The sequence below is a fragment of the Hyperolius riggenbachi genome, chromosome 10 (genome assembly GCF_040937935.1).
Source record: "Hyperolius riggenbachi isolate aHypRig1 chromosome 10, aHypRig1.pri, whole genome shotgun sequence".
In the NCBI taxonomy this organism is placed as follows: Eukaryota; Metazoa; Chordata; class Amphibia; order Anura; family Hyperoliidae; genus Hyperolius; species Hyperolius riggenbachi.
The window spans coordinates 15,379,091-15,405,517 of NC_090655.1; the positions used below are offsets into that span (position 1 = coordinate 15,379,091).

The 26,427-nt window shown below is 48.5% G+C and overlaps 1 protein-coding gene across 1 annotated transcript in view; it reads left to right on the forward strand.

Annotated features, from left to right (window-relative positions):
• Window positions 1-4,976: 4,976 nt before the first annotated feature.
• Window positions 4,977-26,427, forward strand: part of PTPRE (protein tyrosine phosphatase receptor type E) — a 362,965-nt gene continuing 341,514 nt past the window's right edge. Inside the window, exon 1 of the mRNA XM_068257334.1 lies at window positions 4,977-5,171. The gene's annotated coding sequence lies outside the window, so the exon portion shown is untranslated. The remainder of the gene's footprint in view (window positions 5,172-26,427) is intronic.

The following is a 26,427-nucleotide window of genomic DNA, read 5'->3' on the forward strand; positions in this document are numbered from 1 at the left end:
TACACAATTGTATTGTTTAAAAGCAATTAAGGCCACTAAGCTAACCAATATTAGAACAATTACAAGACATAATGTAATAAAACAGCCAACGGTACTACCATTCTCCGTTTGATTACTTTACGTATTGTAATTATTCTTATATTGGCTTAGTGGCCTTTAACCTTCCTGTTTGTGCAATCCGATCGCTGCCGCTCCCCGCCGATCTGTCGCGCCGCAGCCGCCCCCCAACCCCCCCCCCCCCCGCCAATCAGTGCCAGGCAGCGCTGAGGGGTGGATCGGAGTCCCCTTTGACGTCACGAACGGGATCTCCTGATCTCCGATCGACGGAGGCGATCGGAGGGGCTGGGGGATGCCGCTGAGCAGCGGCTATCATGTAGCGAGACCTTGTCTCGCTACATGATATAAAAAAAACTAAATAAAAAAAAAACGGCTGTGCTGCCCCCTGGCGGATTTTAACAAACCGCCAGGGGGGTTAACTTACTGATGGGTGCTAAGCTGATTGGGAAGTTTGTATTTCTATTCTGACATGCTCCCCAGCCAGCCTAATACCCATCCCCAAACAGCCTAGCATCCATATCCAGCTCCCCAGCCAGCCTAGCATCCATCCCCAGCTCCTCAGCCAGCATAGTACTCATTCCCAGCTCCGCAGCCAGCCTAGTACCCATCCCTAGTTCTCCAAGGTAGCCTAGTACCCATCCCCAGCTCCTCAGCCAGCCTAGTGTCCATCCCCAGCTCTTCAGCCAGCCTAGTACCCATCCCCAGCTCCCCAGGCAGCCTAGTACCCATCCCCAGCCAGCCTAGCATCCATCCCCAGCTCCTCGGCCAGCCTAGTACCCATCCCCAGCTCCCCAGCCAGCCTAGTACCCATCCCCAGCCAGCCTAGCATCCATATCCAGCTCCCCAGCCAGCGTAGCATCCATCCCCAGCTCCTCAGCCAGCATAGTACTCATTCCCAGCTCCGCAGCCAGCCTAGTATCCATCCCCAGCTCCTCAGCCAGCCTAGTACCCATCCCTAGTTCTCCAAGGTAGCCTAGTACCCATCCCCAGCTCCTCAGCCAGCCTAGTACCCATCCCTAGTTCTCCAAGGTAGCCTAGTACCTATCCCCAGCTCCTCAGCCAGCCTAGTGTCCATCCCCAGCTCTTCAGCCGCATCCATCTGAAAATGGCGCCTGTGAATAATGGCGCACAGTGTTGCCGCTAATCCGCTTGCCGCTTATCGCTATTTAACGTTAAAGCCTTATTGTTATTTAGCGTTAAAGCCTTATCGTTATTTAGCGTTAACACACAGAACCCTCTCTGTACCTATCCCTAACCCCTAAACACCCCCGGTGGTGCCTAACCCTAACCAACCCCCTGGTGGTGCCTAACCCTAACTACCCCCCTGGTGGTGCCTAACCCTAACCACCCCCTGGTGGTGTATATTGTACTGTAACTATACCTAACCCTACTCTCTCACACAGAACCCTCCCTGTACCTAACCCTAACCACCCCCTTGGTGGTGCCTAACCCTAAGACCCCCCCCCCCTGGTGGTGCCTAACCCTAAGACCCCCCCCCCCAGTGGTGCCTAACCCTAACCTTGACAGTGTTACATTAAATCCATTCACCGCCAGCCTCGTATCCATCCCCAGCTCTTTAGCCAGCCTAGTACCTATCCCCTGCTCCTCCGCCAGCCTAGTACCCATCCCTAGCTCTCCAAGGCAGCCTAGTACCCCTCCCCAGCTCCTCCGCCAGCCTAGTACCCATCCCTAGCTCTCCAAGGCAGCCTAGTACCCCTCCCCAGCTCCTCAGCCAGCCTAGAACCCATCCCTAGCTCTCCAAGGCAGCCTAGTACCTATCCCCAGCTCCTCAGCCAGCCTAGAACCCATCCCTAGCTCTCCAAGGCAGCCTAGTACCCATCCCCAGCTCCTCAGCCAGCCTAGTACCCATCCCCAGCCAGCCTAGTACCCATCCCCAGCTCCTCAGCCAGCCTAGTATCCATCCCCAGCTCTTCAGCCAGCCTAGTACCCATCCCCAGCCAGCCTAGTACCCATCCCCAGCTCCTCCGCCAGCCTAGTATCCATCCCCAGCTCTTCAGCCAGCCTAGTACCCATCCACAGCTCCTCAGCCAGCCTAGTACCCATCCCCAGCTCCTCAGCCAGCCTAGTATCCATCCCCAGCTCCTCAGCCAGCCCAGTACCCATCCCCAGCTCCTCAGCCAGCCTAGTACCCATCCCCAGCTCCTCAGCCAGCCTAGTACCCATCCTCAGCCAGCCTAGTACCCATCCCCAGCTCCTCAGCCAGCCTAGTACCCATCCCCAGCTCCTCAGCCAGCCTAGTACCCATCCCCAGCTCCTCAGCCAGCCTAGTACCCATCCCCAGCTCTTCAGCCAGCCTAGTACCCATCCCCAGCTCCTCAGCCAGCCTAGTACCCAACCCCAGCTCCTCAGCCAGCCTAGTACCCATCCCCAGCCAGCCTAGTACCCATCCCCAGCTCCTCAGCCAGCCTAGTACCCATCCCCAGCTCCTCAGCCAGCCTAGTACCCATCCCCAGCTCCTCAGCCAGCCTAGTACCCATCACCAGCTCCTCAGCCAGCCTAGTACCCATCCCCAGCTCCTCAGCCAGCCTAGTACCCATCCCCAGCTGTTCAGCCAGCCTAGTACCCCTCCCCAGCTCCTCAGCCAGCCTAGTATCCATCCCCAGCTCCTCAGCCAGCCTAGTATCCATCCCCAGCTCCTCAGCCAGCCTAGTACCCATCCCCAGATCCTCAGCCAGCCTAGTACCCATCCCCAGCTCTTCAGCCAGCCTAGTAACCATCCCCAGCTCCTCAGCCAGCCTAGTATCCATCCCCAGGTCCTCAGCCAGCCTAGTACCCATCCCCAGCTGTTCAGCCAGCCTAGTACCCATCCCCAGCTGTTCAGCCAGCCTAGTACCCCTCCTCAGCCAGCCTAGTACCCATCCCCAGCTCCTCAGCCAGCCTAGTACCCATCCCCAGCTCCTCAGCCAGCCTAGTACCCATCCCCAGCTGTTCAGCCAGCCTAGTACCCCTCCCCAGCTCTCCAATCCAAGGCAGCCTAGCACCAAACTCCAGCTCCCCAGCCAGCCTAGCATCCATCCCCAGCTAGCCTAGCACCCATCTTCAGCTCCTCAGATAGCCTAGTACCCATCCTCAGCTTTTTAGCCATCCTAGCACCCATCTCCAGCTCCCCAGCTTTTCTAGAACCCATCCCCAGCCAGTCTGGAGGCTCCAGCCTGAGCTCCCTCCGGCTCCAAGCCATGCTCCACTGACTGACCTAAAAGCCTCTGGGCCCCTCAGGCTGAGGCTTGTGCACAGTAACTTAATCTGACATTTGCCAACCTTCATGTCAGTGTAGAAATTCATTGCAAAAGTGCAAAAGGCATAGTACAGTAAAGCATGCTGAAGACAAAAACCTAAGCAGTAACGGGGAGGTCGGTGCAAAATATAAGGTGCATAAAACAAAATAGGAAGATCTGTAAATTTGTAAATGACTTACTACTGTTCAGATAAGAAACAGCTAGACTTCTGTAGCCCTTTCCTGCACCATCACCAAAATGGGCATGGCAGGCATGATTGCGGGGCCCCCTTGAAGCGCGGAGCCTGGGGCGATCGCCCTAAAGGCCACCTCTGGACCGATTACCTGAGGCGGTGATGCAGAAGGGGGCATGCTGTACATATAGTATTATTGCCATGCAATTTACAGGAGTACCCCTTTGCTGCTGTTACTGGAGGGGCAGCCCTGGCTGTGATGCAGAAGGGGGCATGCTGTACATATAGTATTATTGCCATGCAATTTACAGGAGGACCCCTTTGCTGCTGTTACTGGAGGGGCAGCCCTGGCTGTGATGCAGAAGGGGGCATGCTGTACATATAGTATTATTGTCATGCAATTTACAGGAGGACCCCTTTGCTGCTGTTACTGGAGGGGCAGCCCTGGCTGTGATGCAGAGGGGGACATGCTGTATATATAGTATTATTGCCATGCAATGTACAGGAGGATCCCTCTGCTGCTGTTACTGGAGGGGCAGCCCTGGCTGTGATGCAGAAGGGGACATGCTGTGTATATATAGTATTATTGCCATGCAATGTACAGGAGGATCCCTCTGCTGCTGTTACTGGAGGGGCAGCCCTGGCTGTGATGCAGAAGGGGGCATGCTGTATATATAGTATTATTGTAATGCAATTTACAGGAGGACCCCTCTGCTGCTGTTACTGGAGGGGCAGCCCTGGCTGTGATGCAAAGGGGGGCATGCTGTATATATAGTATTATTGTCATGCAATTTACAGGAGGACCCCTCTGCTGCTGCTACTGGAGGGGCAGCCCTGGCTGTGATGCAGAAGGGGACATGCTGTGTATATATAGTATTATTGCCATGCAATGTACAGGAGGACCCCTCTGCTGCTGTTACTGGAGGGGCAGCCCTGGCTGTGATGCAGAAGGGGGCATGCTGTACATATAGTATTATTGTCATGCAATTTACAGGAGGACCCCTCTGCTGCTGTTACTGGAGGGGCAGCCCTGGCTGTGATGCAGAAGGGGACATGCTGTATATATAGTATTATTGCCATGCAATGTACAGGAGGATCCCTCTGCTGCTGTTACTGGAGGGGCAGCCCTGGCTGTGATGCAGAAGGGGGCATGCTGTATATTTAGTATAGGAGTGCTGTGATGCAGAGGGGGCACTCTGTATATATGATGAGGACCCCATTCCTTATGATGCAGTGTGTACAGTGTATGTAAGCAGAGTGGGCATGCTGTATATAGTATATGAGGCGGCTGTGATGCAATGTATACAATGTATGTTATGCAGTGGCGGGCACGCTGTATATATGATGAGGAGGACCCCGTTCCTTATGATGCAGTGTGTATAGTGTATGTGTGTGATGCAGAGGGGCGGCGTGCTCCGGCAGGAGGGAGGTCCTCTTTGCCAGGCATGTACAGTAGAAGCAGACTGGCTGCAGTCCAGCAGAGGAGGAGATAGAGGCTGCCGCTGCTGCTGCTGTGATTCTGGGGGTCGCACGCCCCTCTGTACCCGGATCGGAGGACACATGGGGGGGCTGCGGGAGTGACACGGATCGGGGATGAGGGGCTCCGGGGAGTGGAGAGCTGTGCTGGCCCGGGGGCCGCTCCGTGCTGATGCCTGACACACCGGACACACCGCGCCGCTCACCAAGTAAGAACTTCGGGGCTGCTGGGGGATCACTGACGGCTGTTCTGGGGGGACCTGCTGCTGTGCTGGGGGGATCACTGACAGCTGGCGGAGGGTACTAACTGCTGGTTGTACCGCTGACAGCTGTGCTGGGGGATCACTGGCTGCTGTGCTGGGGGATCACTGGCTGCTGTGCTGGGGGATCACTGACTGATGTGCTGGGGGGGGGGGGGGGGGTCTCTAACTGCTGGGGTATAACTGACAGCGGGGGGATCACTAGCTGCTGTGCTGGGGGAATGCTTACTGGTTTGGTACTATAACTGACTGCTGTGCTAGGGGGATCACTAACTACTGGGGTATCACTGACTGCTGTGCGATTACTAACTGCTGGGGTATAACTGACTGCCGTGCTAGGGGGATCACTAACTACTGGGGTATCACTGACAGCTGGGAGTACACTAGCTACAGTCCTGGGGGATCATTAGCTGCTGGGGTATAACTGACAGCTGAGGATCACTGGCTACTGTGCTGGGCGATTACTAACTGCTGGAGTATAACTGACTGCTGTGCTAGGGGGATCACTAACTATTGGGGTATAACTGACAGCTGGGAGTTCTCTAGCTACTGTCCTGGGTGATCACTGGCTGCTGTGCTGGGGGATCAGTAACTGCTGGGCTATAACTGACTGCTGTGCTAGGGTGATCACTGGCTGCTGTGCTGGGGGATCAGTAACTGCTGGGGTATAACTGCCTGCTGTGCTAGGGTGATCACTGGCTGCTGTGCTGGGGGATCACTAACTGCTGGGGTATAACTGCCTGCTGTGCTAGGGTGATCACTGGCTGCTGTGCTGGGGGATCACTAACTGCTGGGGTATAACTGGCTGCTGTGCTAGGGTGATCACTTACTGCTGCTGTGCTGGGGGATCACTGGCTGCTGTGCTGGGGGATCAGTAACTGCTGGGCTATAACTGACTGCTGTGCTAGGGTGATCACTGGCTGCTGTGCTGGGGGATCAGTAACTGCTGGGGTATAACTGCCTGCTGTGCTAGGGTGATCACTGGCTGCTGTGCTGGGGGATCACTAACTGCTGGGGTATAACTGCCTGCTGTGCTAGGGTGATCACTGGCTGCTGTGCTGGGGGATCACTAACTGCTGGGGTATAACTGGCTGCTGTGCTAGGGGCATCACTGGCTGCTGTGCTGGGGGATCACTAACTGCTGGGGTATAACTGACTGCTGTGCTAGGGTGATCACTGGCTGCTGTGCTGGGCGATTACTAACTGCTGGAGTATAACTGCCTGCTGTGCTAGGGTGATCACTGGCTGCTGTGCTGGGGATCAGTAACTGCTGGGATATAACTGGCTGCTTTGCTAGGGTGATCACTGGCTGCTGTGCTAGGGTGATCACTGGCTGCTGTGCTAGGGTGATCACTGGCTGCTGTGCTGGGGGATCACTAACTGCTGGGGTATAACTGACTGCTGTGCTAGGGGCATCACTGGCTGCTGTGCTGGGGGATCACTAACTGCTCGGGGATTATTGACTGCAGGTCTTGGGGGGCGGTAGGGGTTTACTAACTGCTGAGGTATAACTGACAGCTGGGGGATCAATGGCTGCTGTGCTGGGGGGACCACTGACTGCTGGGTGATAACTGACTGCTGTATTATCACTGCCTGACTGCTGGGATATCACTGACTCCTGGTGGAAATGGAGATCTTTTTTGTACTGCTGGGGGTGAAAGTTAGAATCTTGTATTGGGTATCATTGACTGTGTGAGGGTATCTTCTGCACTGGCCTGGGGATCATTGATTGGGTGGTGGTATCTTCTGTACTGGGGAACATTGACTGTGTGGTGGTATCTTCTGTATTGGGGAACATTGACTGTGTGGTGGTATCTTCTGCACTGGCCTGAGGATCATTAATTGTGTGGTGGTATCTTCTGTACTGGGGAACATTGACTGTGTGGTGGTATATTCTGCACTGGCCTGGGGATCATTGATTGTGTGATGGTATCTTCTGTATTGGGGAACATTGACTGTGTGGTGGTATCTTCTGTACTGGGGATCATTGACTGTGTGGTGGTATCTTCTGCACTGGCCTGGGAATCATGAATTGTGTGGTGGTATCTTCTGTATTGGGGAACATTAACTGTGTGGTGGTATCTTCTGTATTGGGGATCATTGACTGTGTGGTGGTATCTTCTGTATTGGGGATCATTGATGGTGTGGTGGTATCTTCTGTACTGGGGAACATTGACTGTGTGGGGAAAGCGCTAACATGAAATGATTCGCTGTGTTGAAGCTGAGGATTGTCAGGCTGAGGGTAATCTCTCCAAGATCTCTGACATTCCTGCAAGGACCTTTTAAATCTCTGGAAATGTGAGGACATCTGTCCTAGGGCCAGAGGATTACACTGGAACATGGAGATCAGTTGTTTTGGTGATATCTCCACCGTTAATGTGGGGATTGTTGACATGACAATGGAAGATATTTTAGCTTCCAGATGTTTGGGGATCTCTGACCCTTCTTGGTAAAAATGTCTAATCTACGGTTGTGTGAAACTTTTCTCATCAAATATCTCAAAGCATGGACGTAGTGTCCGTGGATCACTGTACCTGGAGATCCCTGTGGGGATATGTATGGAAACCCCTTTATGGAAGTTGTTTGTTGTAATGATATGGACATACTGTATGTGTGTGGTATCAGGAACAATAAATTAAATGGTTTGTAAATATTTGTATTTGTAGACCTCTTCCGAGATTAAAAAATGAATGCGTCAAAAAGTTGAACAAATGTATCTAACTTTTTTTTTACCGGTTTTTATTTTATGGTTGTTGGCACTCAAAGAACCAGGGTATGATTGTCGGGAGGCCTCTAAAGCTTTATACAGGGTAAAACCTGGGAAAACCAAACTCCTAATGTTGTGTGTCTTAGTTCCCACTTGAGCTGAGAACAGACATATATTGTCCGTTCTCTGCTCATCGCAAAATTTAACAACGAACGGCTCCTATTTTATCAATAGGAGCCTTCACACTTGTCAACCTGCAACATATCCGTGGGATTCGTTGTGGTAAGCGGGCCCCACTTATGTGCAGTCCCCCATAACTCTGCCCCATAAAGCCTATGGAGGTAACGCATCTGACCTGGGCTCCAGCTGGGCAAGAGCGGACCATTGGAGCGGACACTATACTGTCCGTCCCGCTGGCCGTCAAGCCTTCCTGGTCATTACCTATATTGTGTTGTCTGTCACCACTATTATCATTGTCATGAACTTTATTTAGTGAATTGTATTTAATATCCAGCACTGTCTAATATGTTGGCGCTATATAAATCCAATAAATAATAATAATATACACACGCCAGACAAAAGTTGTTGGAAGTAGACAATCCTTACTGGGCATCTGACAATCATTAGTTGGAAAACAGCCAACAATGTTATGACAGAGGCGCTATTCGTGACCTTGAGACTATACTGTGTACTCCTATCTGTTTATTGCCTGAGGAAGCGGGAACATACCCGTGAAACGCGTTGCACTGTTTGTTTTGGAGTATATTAATAAACCTGTTGTCATAAAACTGACGGTATCTTGTCTGCTTCGGGAAGGTGAGTCCACCACCACCTCCTGAGGGATTTTAAGCCTTTTAGAACCTTTTATCCTGCTGGCGCCTCTGTTCACTCTAATGCTGGGAATACACGGTTCGTTTTTGCCTTCGTTTAAACCTTCGTTTCGATTGTGCCTTTTGTCCTTTTCGATCCCGAAATAATCGGTCATACGGTTAATATCACCACCCACGGTTTAGTTTTTTTTTCCGATTCTGATGGTTTCGTTTTTCCAATGATCGAAGGCTGCAAAGAAACGAAACGAAAATCCCTTTTTACAGGGACGGACTAGCATAAACGAATATATAATCGATCTGAACAGCCATCAAGCCTACCAATGGCTCGATTAGATGGATAAAGAGAGATAATATCAAACATGTTCGATCACTAGTCGTTCGTTTTTGGGGTCTATTAATCGAAACTATAATGAGATTATGACTATTTTCACATACGTTTTCAACACTCGATTCGTTTACCGAACGAATCGAAGGTTTAAACGAAGGCAAAAACGAACCGTGTATTCCCAGCATTACAATGTGATGATATAACTGCCAACAACGGTTCTTGGGCATGACAAATGATCTTTGTTGGTGGATACCGCGGATCTGTTTCGGGAAATTATCATTCATGTGAGACCATGTGTACAGAGATCTCCAGATCACAAATGAATATTGGTGCATGTATGTATCTGCAGCTTCTGAAATGAACTTTGCATGAATGTCCCCAGTCTGTTTCTCTGCAGTCTGTACAGTGGAGTAGACAACCGAGGCATTGCCATCCATACAGAATCATTGTATGATACATCTGTTCGTTGGGAATTGTTTGTGCAGAACATCCTTTATCTATCACGTGTACTTGTTTTACTACATAACCCCTAACAGTGGTGACAATAATCTGTAGCGATGATGATGACGTGGCAATGATGAGGGATCTCTAATACAGGAGATAATGGGGATTCTCTGGCAGTAGTGATGACTAAGGATCTCCAGAAGTGGAATGGTGGTGATCTCAAGCAGTGGTGATGATTTCAGTAGAGGTAATAAGAGGTCTCTAGCAGTGATGATAATGGGGAGGTCTCTGGCAGTGGTGATGATGGGAGGTCTCTAGCATTGGTGATGATGAGAGGTCTCTAGCAGTAGTGATGATGGTGATCTCTCTAGCACTGGTGATGATGGAAGGTCTCTAGCAGTAGTAATGAAGATGATCTCTCTAGCAGTAATGATGATGATGAGGGTCTATAGCAGTGGTGATGATGATCTCTCCAGCAGTGAGTGGTGATGATGAGAGGTCTCTAGCAGTAGTGATGATGAGGGTCTGTAGCAGTGGTGATGATGGAAGGTCTCTAGCAGTGGTGATGATGAGAGGTCTCTAGCAGTAGTGATGATGATGAGAGGTCTCTAGCAGTAGTGATGATGATGGTGATCTCTCTAGCAGTAGTGATGATGATGAGGGTCTGTAGCAGTAGTGATGATGGAAGGTCTCTAGCAGTAGTGATGATGGTGATCTCTCTAGCAGTAGTGATGATGAGGGTCTGTAGCAGTGGTGATGATGATGAGGGTCTGTAGCAGTAGTAATTAAGGTGATCTCTAGCAGTAGTGATGATGATGGTGATCTCTCTAGCTGTAGTGATGATGATGAGGGTCTGTAGCAGTAGTGATGATGGAAGGTCTCTAGTAGTAGTGATGATGGTGATCTCTCTAGCAGTAGTGATGATGAGGGTCTGTAGCAATGGTGATGATGATGAGGGTCTGTAGCAGTGGTGATGATGATGAGGGTCTGTAGCAGTAGTAATGAAGGTGATCTCTCTAGCAGTAGTCATGATGATGAGGGTCTGTAGCAGTGGTGATGATGGAAGGTCTCTAGCAGTAGTGATGATGATGGTGATCTCTTTAGCAGTAGTGATGATGATGAGGGTCTGTAGCAGTGGTGATGATGAGGGTTTCTAGCAGTGGTGAAGATCTCTCTAGCAGTGGTAATGATTTGAGGTCTCCAGTAGCAGTGATGATGAGAGGTCTCTAACAGTAGTGATGATGGTGATCGCTCTAGCAGTAGTGATGATGATGAGAGTCTGTAGCAGTGGTGATGATGAGGGTCTCTAGCAGTGGTGATGATGATGAGAGTCTGTAGTAGTGGTGATGATGAGGGTCTCTAGCAGTGGTGATGATGAGGGTCTCTAGCAGTGGTGATGATGATGAGAGTCTGTAGAAGTGGTGATGATGAGTGTCTCTAGCAGTGGTGATGATGAGGGTCTCTAGCAGTGGTGATGATGATGAGAGTCTGTAGCAGTGGTGATGATGAGGGTCTCTAGCAGTGGTGATGATGAGGGTCTCTAGCAGTGGTGATGATGATGATGAGAGTCTGTAGCAGTGGTGATGATGAGGGTCTCTAGCAGTGGTGATGATGATGAGAGTCTGTAGTAGTGGTGATGATGAGGGTCTCTAGCAGTGGTGATGATGGAAGGTCTCTAGCAGTAGTGATGATGATGAGAGTCTGTAGCAGTGGTGATGATGAGGGTCTCTAGCAGTGGTGATGATGAGGGTCTCTAGCAGTGGTGATGATGATGAGAGTCTGTAGCAGTGGTGATGATGAGTGTCTCTAGCAGTGGTGATGATGAGGGTCTCTAGCAGTGGTGATGATGATGAGAGTCTGTAGCAGTGGTGATTATGAGGGTCCCAAGCAGTGGTGATGATGATGAGAGTCTGTAGCAGTGGTGATGATGAGGGTCTCTAGCAGTAGTGATGATGATGAGAGTCTGTAGCAGTGGTGATGATGAGGGTCTCTAGCAGTGGTGATGATGAGGGTCTCTAGCAGTGGTGATGATGATGAGAGTCTGTAGCAGTGGTGATGATGAGGGTCTCTAGCAGTGGTGATGATGGAAGGTCTCTAGCAGTAGTGATGATGATGAGAGTCTGTAGCAGTGGTGATGATGAGGATCTCTAGCAGTGGTGATGATGAGGGTTTCTAGCAGTGGTGAAGATCTCTCTAGCAGTGGTAATGATTTGAGGTCTCCAGTAGCAGTGATGATGAGAGGTCTCTAGCTGTAGTGATGATGGTGATCGCTCTAGCAGTGGTGATGATGGGAGGTCCCTAACAGTGGTGATGATGGGAGGTCTCTAGCAGTGGTGATGATGATGATGATGGGAGGTCTCTAGCAGTGGTGATGATGATGATGGGAGGTCTCTAGCTGTAGTGATGATGATGGTCTCTAGCAGTGCTGGGAGGTCACTAGCACTGGAGATGATGAGGGTCTCTAGCAGTAGCGATGATGGGAGGTCTCTAGCATTGGTGATGATGAGAGGTCTCTAACAGTAGTGATGATGGTAATCACTCTAGCAGTGGTGATGAAGGTCTCTAGCACTGGTGATGATGTGAGGTCTCTAGCAGTGATGATGATGGGAGGTCTCTAGCAGTGATGATGATGGGAGGTCTCTAGCAGTGGTGATGATAGGAGGTCTCTAGCAGTGGTGATGATAGGCGGTCTCTAGCAGTGGTGATGATGGGAGGTCTCTAGCAGTGCGATGAAGGTCTCTATCACTGGTGATGATGAGGGCCTCTTGCATTGGTAATGATGGGAAGTATCTAGCAGTGGTGATGAAGGTCTCTATCACTGATGATGATGGGAGGTCTCTAGCAATGGTGATGGGGGATCTCTAGTAGTGGTGATGAGGTTCTCTAGCAGTGGTGATGATGGGAGGTTTTGAGCAGTAAGGTCTCCAGCAGTGACGGTAAGGGGTCTCTAGCAGTGGTGATGATGGGAGGTCTCGAGCAGTAAGGTCTCCAGCAGTGACGGTAAGGGGTCTCTAGCAGTGGTGGTGATCTCTAGGAATGGAAACGCTGGGAGACACAGGCATGATAGCCATTATGTGTCAGTATGGGTGAGGATCTCGTGCTCCGTCGCTGAGTAATGAACGTTCCCCCTGGTGCATACTGCAGACACGGCCCCCTCAGGCAGGGTACCCTTGTCACAGACTGTAGCAGGTGATTACATTGCTTTGCTAGCAGTCGTGTCTCTCTGGCTCTGGAGCAGGGAGCTGTCAGACGCATCTCTGCTGATGCAGAACCTGGAGCGAGAGCTCAGCGCTCATCGTCTGCTGGCTGCTGCTGAGCTGAGACAAGCGTGGTCAATAATACTATATCTGTCTGTACTCATCGCTGTGACTGCAGCAACTCTGCCAGGATGTGTGGCCACTGTGTGTGAAAACTGCATACATTGCATAGCCTATCAGCCTGTCACATGACTGGCCCCAGCCAATCGCAGGGCTGGCTTATTCTACAGACTCATGAAGTGCTTTCAGATCTAACCATGTGGGTTCACCTGAGTGCAGGACTTGTTGTCTGCTGGTCCCCCCGTCACCAGAATGTCTGTGCCAAAGCCCCTCTATCGGAGGAGTGTGAGGGAGGGCTCATCTACATGAATGATATTTAAAGTAGACCTGAACTCTTACACAGGACGGAAGGGAAACATAGAGAAATCCACCCTGTATGCAGAGCTGGGACAAGGTCCTCCAGCAGCCAAGGCTGAGACACCACAGTGCGCCCCTCCATCCCTCCCACCCCAGCCGTCACACACTGATTGCAATTACACTAAGAGGCCCCTCCTCCATCCCTCCCACCCCAGCCGTCACACACTGATTGCTATTACACTAAGAGGCCCCTCCATCCCTCCCACCCCAGCCGTCACACACTGATTGCTATTACACTAAGAGGCCCCTCCTCCATCCCTCCCACCCCAGCCGTCACACACTGATTGCTATTACACTAAGAGGCCCCTCCTCCATCCCTCCTACCACAGCCGTCACACACTGATTGCTATTAGACTAAGAGGCGCCCCAGGGCCCCCAACACCTTAATCTCCAGTTATCTGGCTTGCAGTCACTGCCATGTATCCCCTTTTATTTCTTTCAGCTTCAAACACAATAGGGGTATGATAGCTGAGTGAGTTGTGCGCCCCCTCCTACACTGCGCCCTGAGGCTGGAGCCTATCTTGCCTCGGCCCGGCCCTGCGCCCCCTCCTACCCTGCGTTCTAAGGCTGGAGCCTATCTTGCCTCGGCCCGGCCCTGCCTGTTTGCAGAAGCGTAACAATAGCTGCTGCAAGGGATGCAGACGTGGGGGTTGAAGCTTGGTTGGGGGTCCGCTCAGGGCCGTTCTTAGCGGCAGGAGGGCGGGGCAGTGGGCACACAGCGGCAGGGAGGGGCGCTCCATCCAGAGTTTCGCAGGGTGGCCCACTGATTTCTAGTTACGACCCGCCTGTATGTATTTAGAGAGTTTAGTCTGATTACCCCTCATTTGTGTCTAATCACCATCGTAATTTGATCTCAGCTCAGGAATCTACTTTGCCACGGCAGAGCAGCTAATTTGTAAACACTGCTAATCTGTAACCCTAGTCTGCTACCATGAAAGCAGGAAGTAGACATGCTGCAGATTTAGTGCAGGATTCGTATCAGCTGTAACAAAGAAATGTTTTCCTGTAAAGGTTATTATGCTGTTGCTTGTCTTCTAGAGCAGAGAGGACGTTCTGAGTTCTGGTCTGCTTTAACTCCTGAGCGATTTTGCAGTCATACAAACCCCATAGAATTGCCTGCTATTGATCGCCCGCCTCTGTTCATTTGCCTCATTTTCTATACATTGATTTATGTCAGTAAGGAGTTGGTCTCCGGCGACCAGTTCAGCCGTTAACATTTAATGGTCATGTACATTAAGGCATTATTTTTTAAACAGGGACCGTACGCGAATATGCCGTAATAACTTGACTCTACGCTCTGGGATTGATCTGACAAGGACGTTTTCCTAGTATGGAAGGACTGTTTGTCCTCTTGCTTCCATCCTGTCTTAAGCCCCGTACGTACTACGCGATTTTTCCAACGGTTTTTCTGATGATTGATTTTTTTGAGCACAAGCGATCGTTTCCATGATCTTGCGATGTGGATGTAGGTGCACGATCACGCAATGTTTATCCATGCGTGGCGACAACAACCATCACAGTAGATCTTTAAGATCCTGGACGACTGCTCAAAGTACCGCGATTGCTTGACTTCCCATTGGTGGATCGGGGAACACTCATCGTTAGGGGGACGTCACTCAATCCATCTCCCACCGTGTGGTGAGTATTTAGCTTAAGGTGTAACTGTCGGGCAAAAAATAAAAAATAAATTCTTTATTTTTATCTGGTAAACAAGTAATAAGGTTTCTAATCAGGCAATCCAAAAGTTAAAATCACTATTACTTTTCTTGTTTATAAATGATCATTCCCCAGTTTACCTGACTCTTATTTGGTACGTTGCCGCAGGAAGGAAGTTGCAGGGCATGCTGGGTTGTCCTTTTTTGCTTCTGTACATTAGTTAAGTCTGAGGGGAAATAAAGAAGCAAAAAAAAAAAGACAACCCAGCATGCCCTGCAACTTCCTTTGTGCGGCAACGTACCAAATAAGAATCAAGTAAACTGGGGAATGATCATTTACAAACAAGAAAAGTAAAAGAGATTTTAACTTTTGGATTGCCTGATTAGCATCTTTATTACTTGTTTACCAGATAAAAATAAAGAATTGATTTTTGATTTTATGCCCGACAGTTACACTTTAAAGCCCGATACACACTTTGAATTATGATTGGCCAGTGACCAATTTTACCACTATGTAGTATGAGGGACAGCAGATTGAGGGCTCGTTTCCACTGTTGCGGTGCGGAATCACCTGGATTCCATCGCTGATAAAATAGCATGCGGATGCGATTCCCCATGCGTTTTTTGCCGCGAATTCGCATGCAAATTCGCATAGGTGAGGGTATATGCGATTTTAACCATGTCACTGCCTGTGTGAATTTACATCGTACCTATGCGAATTCGGGGCAAAAAACGCATGGGGAAAATGCATGCGATTTCCCTATTAAATACATTGCATGCGATTCGCATGCATTCCACTCTCAGGCGAAATCGTTGGCTCTTTTGTGCGTTTTTTCACCGCTAAAAAAAAAAAGCACATCACCAACGCAACAGTGGAAACAGGCCCATCCACTTGCATACCATGTGCGAATCCGCATGCGTTGGACGCATGCGGATTCGCGATAGTGGAAACGAGCCCTGAATAGGTAAACCCTTATACTACATGGAAGTGGTAAAACGGGTCAGTGATTGGCCAATCACAATTGAGAGTGTGTACCAGGCTTTAGGCTGGGAGGACCCCCATAAAAGGGAAATATAGGCACACACAATGAGAATCCGGGAAGGAACTGATCTCTCCGTGATTAAAAATCAATTGGAGAATATCAGACATGTTATCGCTTTGTACCACTTGAAGATCGGAAATGTTGCTGATGTTAAAGTCGCTGTTCACATAAAGATTGCCACCCAATGTTGTGAACAGATCAATACCCCTCTGATCAGTTGTAATCACAATTGTGCTGCACATAGCATTTTTTTTTTTGGGAGCGATTCAGCAAAAACGCACATTCCTTCAACAATCTGAAAATCACATTGCAATATCGCAATCGCCATGCGGATTGCGATTGCATTTTGCGGTGTGAACCGGAGCTCAGGCATGGAGGACTCACATAAGAGCTAAATCTAGGCTCAGACAATGAGATGTATGCAGAATCCAGGGAAACAACCGATCTTTCCCTGATCGAAAATCGATCGGAAAATATTGGACGCATTATTGTTTTGTATCACTTGATATCAGATTGGATTTTGACAGATATGTGAGTGAAAAATCGTTCAGAACGTCGCTTCTGTTAAGGTGGCTATACACGCATAGATGGCCACCCAATTTGGCAAACAGATCAATCGCTCTCTGATCAGAATCTGATCAGACCAATCCTTCTCCACAGTGCCCATAGATTTTGGGGAGATTTCGTCATTTATCAATAGGTCAGTGCTATAGTCCGTTGATCTACCGTCCTCCTCTGCTCCCCGCGCCCCCGCCCAATATCGATTGAGATTTCCAGTCTAGGCTGATCAATAATTTAGATTGTTTCTCTGTAAAAATCGATTGAAATTACAATACAGTCTACCAAGAATGGACGGGGAAGAAAATCGATGTGTGATTGGCGTGCTTTTCTCGATATGTTACAGAATTGAATACAGTAGCTATTGCATAGTTGGAAATATAAGAATTTTATAAATGTTTGCAGAAAGTGATTTCAGAAGGATGAGAAATGATCCTTTTTTTATCTGGGGTGTCAAACTTAAATACAAAGTGGTCAGAAATTGTGGGACCAAGTCACAGGCCAAACGCAATGTTTTACTGGCTACCTCCCTCCCTCTGGCTTTGATCACACCTAAAATCGCTGACGCCAGCGTTTTGCGATTTTGTGAGAGCTTCCCTGCACGGTACAATTTTTTGTAAAGTGCTTCTGTAAGCGCTTTTTTTGCAGAGCGATTGCGTTTTTTCACTTCCTGACGCCAGGAAGTGAACTCTTTGACCCGGAAATGAATAAATACAATATATTTATTCTTAAAAGCGCTTGGGAAATCGCAATACAAAGCGCTTTTTCAAGCATTTTGCGATTTCCCTTTACCTTCAATTGAGGCAAATCGCCACAAAAAATGGTACAGGGAGAGCTTTGCTGAATGGATCGGAATCGAACTGCTCAGATGTAAACACTCTCATAGGGAATCATTGCAAAAACGCTTTTAGGGCGACTTTGAAAATCGCCGGCGCTTAAATAAAGGCGAAAACGCGCTTAGTGTGAACAAGCCCCTATAGTTCCTTGATTTCTATTGACCCCCTCCCCTATACACTTCCCTGGTGTCTAGTGGCCCCCCTCCCTCCTTTATACATTTCCTTGGTGTCTAGTATCCCTCCTCCCTCACCTATACAGTTCCCTGGTGTCTAGTGGCCCCCCTCCCTCCCTTCCTTCCTCCCACATTTCCTTGGTGTCTAGTGGCCCCCCTTTCTCCCCTATACAATTCCGTGGAGTCTAGTATTCCCTCCTCCCTCATCTATACAGTTCCCTGGTGTCTAATGCTTCCCCCTCCCTTCCCCATATTGCTTCCTTTATGATCTAGGGCAGTGTTTCTCAAACCTGTCCTTGTGACTCCCCAATGGTGCATGTTTGACAGGCAGCCTCACCTATGCACAGGTGGGATAATTAGTTTCTCAGCCAGGTGGATTCCATGTAGCTGAGACACTAATTACCCCACCTGTGCATAAAGGAGGTTGCCTGCAAAACATGTACCGTTGGAGAGTCACAAGGACAGGTTTGAGAAACACTGCTCTAGGGCTTCACCTCCAATATAAAGGGCTCTATTCATAAAAGGTTACCGCAAGTTTTCCGCTCAAAACAGCGGATTTTCCCGTCCATTTAGCAAAGTGGGCATTCATAAAAGCTGTTCCCGCATGAAAATCTACAATCCCCCAGCAGAGCGAGAAATTTCCGCCTTCTCCAGTGTTTTTCTAGATTTATCTAAAAAAAAGTAACAAAATGGCCATTCATAAAGTTTAGAGGAAGCGGTATGTGGACGGGAAATACCGCTTCCTCTGATTTTGCGGATTACATACAAGTGAATGGGACAGACCTCCCAGAGAGAGCAGTGCACGGAGGGACTCTGCCGCCTTAAGTGTTTCCGCATGCCTTTTGACAGCTTACCGCCAGCTTTCAGCGGGAGATCTCCGCACTTGCATCGCAGCTGCCAGTATTTTTATGAATTACCACCCAGAAGTCTAAAATACCGATGCGGTATTTTCCCTCCAGGAGTTTTTTCGTCACAAATGTTTTATGAATAGAGCCCAAAGTGGGCCAAACATAACACAAAGGCCTCTACTCACAATGACTTACCGCATGCGATAAAGTACTTGCGGGAAATTTGCGACCAAAACAACGCCATGTTGACATTCACAAAATTTTCCGCATGCGGAAAAAGTACGGTAAATGTTCAGTAGTAATGCGGAAAAAATGTACGCAAAAGTCGGTATGTTGCGCGAAAAATCCAAATTTTCAAAAAAAAGAAGACGCATTATTTCTGCGTTAAGTACCGATTTTTTTTTTTTTTTTTTATCACCTACAAGTAGTAGGTGATATATTTCGCTTCCTATTGGTTTAACCACCTGAGCGGTCTGGACGAGCTCAGCTCGTCCAACACCGCCGGAGGCTGCCGCTCAGGCCCTGCTGGGCCGATTTACATCAAATAAAAAGCAGCACACGCAGCCGGCACTTTGCCAGCCGCGTGTGCTGCCTGATCGCCGCCGCTCTGCGGCGATCCGCCGCGAGTAGCGGCGAAAGAGGGTCCCCCAGCCGCCCGAGCCCTGCGCAGCCGGAACAAAAAGTTCCGGCCAGCGCTAAGGGCTGGATCGGAGGCGGCTGACGTCAGGACGTCGGCTGACGTCGATGACGTCACTCCGCTCGTCGCTATGGCGACGATATAAGCAAAACAAGGAAGGCCGCTCATTGCGGCCTTCCTTGTTTATTCTGGGCGCCGGAGGCGATCGGAAGATCGCCTCCGGAGCGCCCTCTAGTGGGCTTTCATGCAGCCAACTTTCAGTTGGCTGCATGAAATAGTTTTTTTTTTATTTAAAAAAAACCCTCCCGCAGCCACCCTGGCGATTTAATCAGAACGCCAGGGTGGTTAAATGAAGTCTGGAGGCTTAAAGGGAAGGTTCAGGGAAACCTTTAAAAAAATAAAAATCCATATCCACTTACCTGGGGCTTCCTCCAGCCCGTGGCAGGCAGGAGGTGCCCTCGCCGCCGCTCCAGAGGCTTCCGGTTGTCTTCGGTGGCCGCCCCGACCTGGCCAGGCCGGCTGCCAGGTTGGGCTCTTCTGCGTCCAACGCGGGCGCGCTGACGTCATCGGACGTCCTCCGGGCTGTACTGCGCAGGCGCAGTAGTTCTGCGCCTGCGCAGTAAAGCCCGGAGGACGTCCGATGACGTCAGCGCGCCCGCGTGGGACGCAGAAGAGCCCGTCCTTGGAGCGCAGAAGAGCCCGACCTGGCAGCCGGCCTGGCCAGGTCGGGGCGGCCACCGAAGACGACCGGAAGCCTCTGGAGCGGCGGCGAGGGCACCTCCTGCCTGCCACGGGCTGGAGGAAGCCCCAGGTAAGTGGATATGGATTTTTATTTTTTTAAAGGTTTCCCTGAACCTTCCCTTTAAGTGCTGTGCTTGCTGGACTTCGACATTTTTTATGAACAATTTTTCATGCAACCTTTTTACTGCATTTTTACAGCAAGTTTAATGGCTGTTTCCGCACTTTTTTTTACCGCATGCGGAACATTTTAGTGAATGTGGAAAAAATGCGGAGATTACCGCTGGCGGTAATTTTGCGGTAAAAAAAATCCTGTACCGCATGCCTCATTGTGAATAGAGCCCATAGTGGGGAAACGACTTGGGGGCCAAATTTGATAGCTCTGAGGGCCAGATTTAGCCCACGGTCCAGAGTTTGACATGTATGATTTATATGGTGACTGCAGTATTTGCAGATTATGCCCTATGGACCCATGTTTGTAGTAGTAACAGGTACTCTTTATCGTGTCGCGTCACATGGAGTGCACAGGGGGTTCTGAGTAGAATGAGACGTTTATGAATGTTTTCCCATGAAGCAGTAGCGTTAGCAGGACAGGATGGTGAAGTCGCTATGTGACGGGTGTGCAGGGCTGGTAAAGCGATCACATCTCATGAATTCCCGTCAGTGGTGTTTTCTGAAGAGTTTAGCAGAATTCTGGCACAGCGTGAGAAGGATTGGCGAGCCATTTCTGGGGTGCGGAGAGGCAAGCTGCTCATTTCTGCGCATTGAACTCGTGCCACGCCTCCTATTCGGATTTAACCATTCCGGCCCCCCTGATGTGTTTTTTGGGCCCGAATTTGTTGCCAAGATTTGCCTTTTACAGCAGAGCAGCTTGAGGAACGGCAATGCAGCCAAAGCCTGCCATGTATGCTCTGATGATGGGTCTGTGCCGAAAGCGGAGACTTCCAGGGGGACAATGTCTAATCAACGGCAGAACCGGATACTTTGCCTGGAAATGTGTTGTTGTACCACCGTAATGGATTGTAATGATGTTAAAAGAAACATTTGTTTACTGGGTGGTGCCAATCCTCTCACACTAAAGGTGCCCATACTCTCGTCAGATTGGCAGCAGATAGATAAGAAATGCATCTGATGATCTATCTGATGCGTTTTTAGAACATTTTTTACCAGGATAGAATTCCAATAGATTTCAGTTTGAAATCTATTGAAATTCGATCTGATGGCATTTTTTTGCCATCAGATTTCCTTTAAGGCCAATGCAAACTGATAAGCAATCTCATCAGATCGACCTAAATTTTCCACCCTGCCAGTTCGATGGAAATCCATCGAAATCAATCAAAATCGGCCATCGATCGGTCGATTGGCCAACCGATTTGCAAACGATCAATCGATCGATCGGGTTCGATCGGTCGGCCAGAAAATCGGCTGGGTGTATGGGCCCCTTTAAAGAGAGACCGTGACCCAGAACTGAACTCCATCCCAATCAGTAGCTGATACCCCCTTTCCCATGATAAATCTATTCCTTTTCACAAACGGATCATCAGAGGGTTCTGTATGGCTGATATTGTGGTGAAACCCCTCCCACTTTGTGATGTTAGGATGTGCAGGAACGGATCTTTTGCAGATACTGATCTTTTGAATGTGTACAGCATGTTTGTGTGCAGCATCTTGCAAAGATTTTATCTGATGGGGAGTTCAGCTCCATAGAATAGACTGTGTAGAGTATGGCTCTCATACTACATGGAAGGGGGTAAAATTGGTCTGTGATCTTTCAGTTTCCAAAGACTTTTATCTCAAGTGTGTACTTAACATAAGTTTCAATGGGAGGGCGGGGGTCACATACCAATATACAGTGTTGCCAACTCATCCCTTTAATTACTGACACATCTAAAGCCCCGTCTACACGGGGATATGTGGAGGCGATCCGGCGGCTCGATTAGCATCCCCGCGCGTCCCCGCTCGGCGCGCGTGCGTCGTATTCGATCCCCCGCTCGTACCCGCCCGGCGCCGCTTATCTTCCGCTTGATTCCCTGCCATTGTCCTCTCGAGGGAACGAGCAGGGAATCGGCGTCTCACAGATCGGACCTGTCGGAACTTATCAATTGAGCCGCATAAGCGGCTCGATTGATAAGGAACATCGCCGCCACATCTCCCACCGTGTAGACAAGGCTTAAGTTATACAGGTTCTGGGACTATTTGCACATAATCAGTGCCTTAACTGCATCTACCTAGCCACAAAACCTGTATAATTCATATGTGTCAGTAATTAAAGGGATGAGTTGGCAACACTGACAGCTATATGAAGTGTTTCTGATGCTGAAACCAAGATAATTACAATGAAAGTGGATATCCTGACTAGCTTACTGCATTCCACTATATGTCACTACAGGGCCTCTTTAAAGAGAACCCGAGGTGGGTTTGAAGAATATTATCTGCATACAGAGGCTGGATCTGCCTATATAGCCCAGCCTCTGTTGCTATCCCAAACCCCACTAAGGTCCCCCTGCACTCTACAATCCCTCATAAATCACAGCCACGCTGCTGACAAACAGCTTGTCAGAGCTGGCTGTGTTTATCTCTATAGTGTCAGTCTGCTGTTCTCCCCGCCTCCTGCAGAACTCCAGTCCCCGCCTGCATCCCTCCCTGCTGATTGGAGGGAAGGGACGGGGGCAGGGACCGGAGCTATGCAGGAGGCTGGGGAGCAGCCGAGACTGACACTACAGATGTAAACACAGCCTAACAGCACGGCTGTGATTTATGAGGGATTGCAGAGTGCAGGGGGACCTTAGGGGGGTTTGGGATAGCAACAGAGGCTGGGCTGTATAGGCAGATCCAGCCTCTGTATGCAGATAACATTCTTTAAACACACCTCGGGTTCTCTTTAAATCCAAATTTATACTTGCTATAATTCAGGCAGCAGTATCAATAGTCTATGTTAAACTGGAATCTGCTGCCTTTAAAGCATCTTTTAAATATGCAGGGAAATATGATTCCCGCCCATAACGCGCTGGGATAATGCTTTATGTGTAGTGTGTAATTCTGTGCGTAGCTCCAGGGCCAGCATATTATAGTCATGCTATCTTCTGGCTGTACTTCCCCATGGGTGGTAATGGTGGCTTTACTGGTGCTTGCTCATAATGCAATATGCAGGTTTATTTTATGTCGCACAGCATATGGCAGCCAGTGTGGCGTGTTATCTCAGTGATATCTCTATACCTATAACTAATGCAGCAAGATGCAATATAGATATTTCAGTGCTAGTCTTATTGCAGCTCATCACAGGATGTAGAAGAGTGGGGTGTCTTAAAGAAAACCTGAACTGAAAATTAAAAGTCAAAATAAGCATACACAAGTCATACTTACCTTCCATGTAGTCTACTCCTCAGTGTCTTTCTCCTGTCCCGCGTCCTATTTGTCCACTGTGATCAAGGCAATTTTCCATCCTCCATTTTGAAAATGGCCATTACCCATAACCGCTTTCTTGTCAGCACACAGTTAAACTGTAACATCGCCCACTTGAGCCATAGGGAAACATGGACATTACCTGCCACATCAGTTTTCCCCTCAGCTATAACTGACAGCAACTGATATTTTACTGACAGCAACTGATATATTTCAGATCTGACAAAATATTGTCAGAACTGGAAGGGATTATTGTCAGAAGAAAATGGTGAGCTTCTGAGAGGAACTGATGGCAAGGTAACTATGTAATGTTCATTTGAAGTTACCTTATGTGTTTATTTTAAATATTTTTACTCAGTACAGGTTCTCTTTAAAGAGACACTGAAGCGGAAAAAAATTATGATATAATGAATTGGTTGTAGTGTGGATAAATACTAGAACATTAGTAGCAAAGAAAATATTCTCATATTTTTATTTTCAGTTATAGAGTGTTTTTATAACATTGCATTCTCTAATATTTGCAGTTTACACACTACTCAGCATTCTACATGATTTTACAGAGCAGGCCAGTGAACTATTGACCTGTCCTCTGGAGAGTAAAAGAAAATACAGTGTCTGACAGTTGCGATAACAAGCTTCAGAAGACAGAGCTCTCTGTGACTTTGAAAGTCATGGAGCTCAATGGCTCTTTTGCATCGATAACAACTGGAGTTTCTTAACACTTCCTGTACTGGAAACAATATTAGACTCATGTCTCTGCTCCTAATGTTCCTGACGTCAGTCAGGAAGTGAACTCTTTGATCCGAAAATGAATTAATACAATGTATTTATTCATGAAAGCACTCAGGAAATCGCAATTCAAAGCGCTTTTTCAAGCACTTTTCTAATTCCCTATACTTTTTATTGAATCGCAAACGCTCAGAGAATGGTGCAGGAGCGTTTGCGATTGGATAGAAAGCTCATCGCTTATGCGAGAACACTCACATTGCACTAGCGCTTTTTTTAAGGACATTTTCAAAATCGCCAGCACTAAAAAAAAGAGTGAAAGCGCTCTTAGTGTGAACAAGCCCTGACACCCGAGAAAAAAAAGACACAGAGACAACAGGAGCTCAAATAGCGCCGCACGTTAGTAGTCAATGGGTGGTACTGTATATAGAAGGCAAAAGGGCTACCCACAAAGGTAGATTGCAATGGGGCATCCAACCACTAAAGGCAGGTCTGTGTTCTCCCCAGGCTATCTTATCCGGGTGCTCCGCCCAACTAGTTATGGTGAGCACCCGGCTGTCATCGGCTCGCCTCCTACTATCCTATAAGCAGAGTTGCTCACAGAAGAACCAGCCCTGCATTCTCTCATGTCGCCCCACCCGGCTACTTTTTCATGCCACCCAGCTGAAAAAATTTCTGGGGAGAACACTGCAGGTGTAGACAATGAACTCGACTCCACTCGGGGTGTCCCAACGGGACTGGATTCGGTAGCTTTCTTAGATAAATAACAACTGGGCATCCAACATGTGACCACAGAAACATCCCCTCCAACCTTGATGGGATGGGGGGGTGTAATGCACACAATAAGGGTAAAGAGGCGCCCAGGTAAGGATAAAATTAGATAAAATCAAACAAAACTTAAAAAATTAGGTAGCTTCCCTCAATGATGACAACTGAATAAGACAAAAAGATTTATTATGCACAACGCATTTCACGGGTCTGAGCCCGCTTCCTCAGGCCAATGCAAGTACCGACAGTACCAATAGTATTGAGCACTTCTCTCATTCGCAGGATGGCAAGGACAGGCGCTAACCGCGACTGTCTGCCACCACCACTGCTTTATTCCGGACCTGGCACTCGCTTGGCATTTATCCAGCTGCAGGAAGCATGGAATAAATAGCAGTAAAAAGGAATATTAGAGACCCCCCCATAAGAAAATGGACTACTCCAAGATCTGTCAGATCAGTAATATCTACAGTAAGTGGTAGCTACATGGGAAATAAGTAATTGACAGTGCATTTTACTTTATCTATAAGAATACGCATATGGTTTATGGTGGGTGCACACCATACAATTTTTACTTCAGATTCTACTTCCAATCGAGAAAACGATCAGATTGGGTAACAAAACTGTATAGCCTGCCGATTGCTAGTGACATTTTCTAGCTCACAATCGATCTTCATCGAAAACAAGAGTAATTTTGAGCTGGAATCGGCCGCTGGCAATCAGCAGACTGCACAATCAACAGATAGGATAGGCTGGAAAATATTGTTCGTTTTTGGCTATATCGTTCGAAAATACTGGCTATCATTTTGTGTGTATGTCCTTTTGATCAATTTTTGATCGATAGCCAATCGGAAAAATGAGCAGAAATGTGATCGGAAACACGTGTACGCTAGCTTTCTTCTATATCTGATCAGTGTCAGATCTGCAGCACGGGGGCGCAGTGGTTAGCGCTCTCACCTTGCAGCGCTGGGTCCCCTGGTTCTAATCTTAACCAGGTTAATGTCTGCGAGGAGTTTGTATGTTCTCCTTATGTCTGTCTGTATGGGTTTTCTCCGGGCACTATGGTTTCCTCCCACATCCCAAAACATACAGATAACAGTGTTCTCCCCAGAATTTTTTTCCAGCCGGGTGGCATGAAAAAGTAGCCGGATGGCATGAAAAAGTAGCCGGGTGGGGCAATATGAGAGAATGCAGGACTGGTGCTTCTGTGTGCAACTCTGCTTATAGCATAGGAGAAGGAGAGCCGATGACAGCCGGGTGCTCATCAAAACTAGCCGGGTGGAGCACCCGGCTAAAAGAGCCTGGGGAGAACACTGAGATAAGCTAATTTGCTTCCCCCTAAAATTGGCCCTAGACTGCGATACGTACACTACACGATACATACATGGACATATGACTATGGTAGGGACTAGATTGTGAGCCCCTCTGAGGGACAGTTCGTGACAAGGATATATATAATATATATACATACATACACTCTGTATATACTCTGTAAAGCGCTGGGGAAGATGTCGGTGCTATATAAATAATATCGATTGAAACAATTGCTCACATAGATTCTAAAGTAACAATTGCATGGTCTGTATAAGCCTTTAAACATAAAGGTTTTTTGTGACAGTGATGCCTTAATGGGAACCTGAGGTGAGCGTGATATGGGGGCTTCCATATGTATTTCCTTTTAAATAATGCAGATTGCCTGGCTGTCCTGCTGATCCTCCGTCTTTAATACGTTTAGCCATAGACATGGAACATGCAGATCCGGTGCTCTGACTAATGCCTGGTACTCACCATACAATTTACTGTCAGCTCGACGTGTGGAATCGATCATCAGACAACAATCG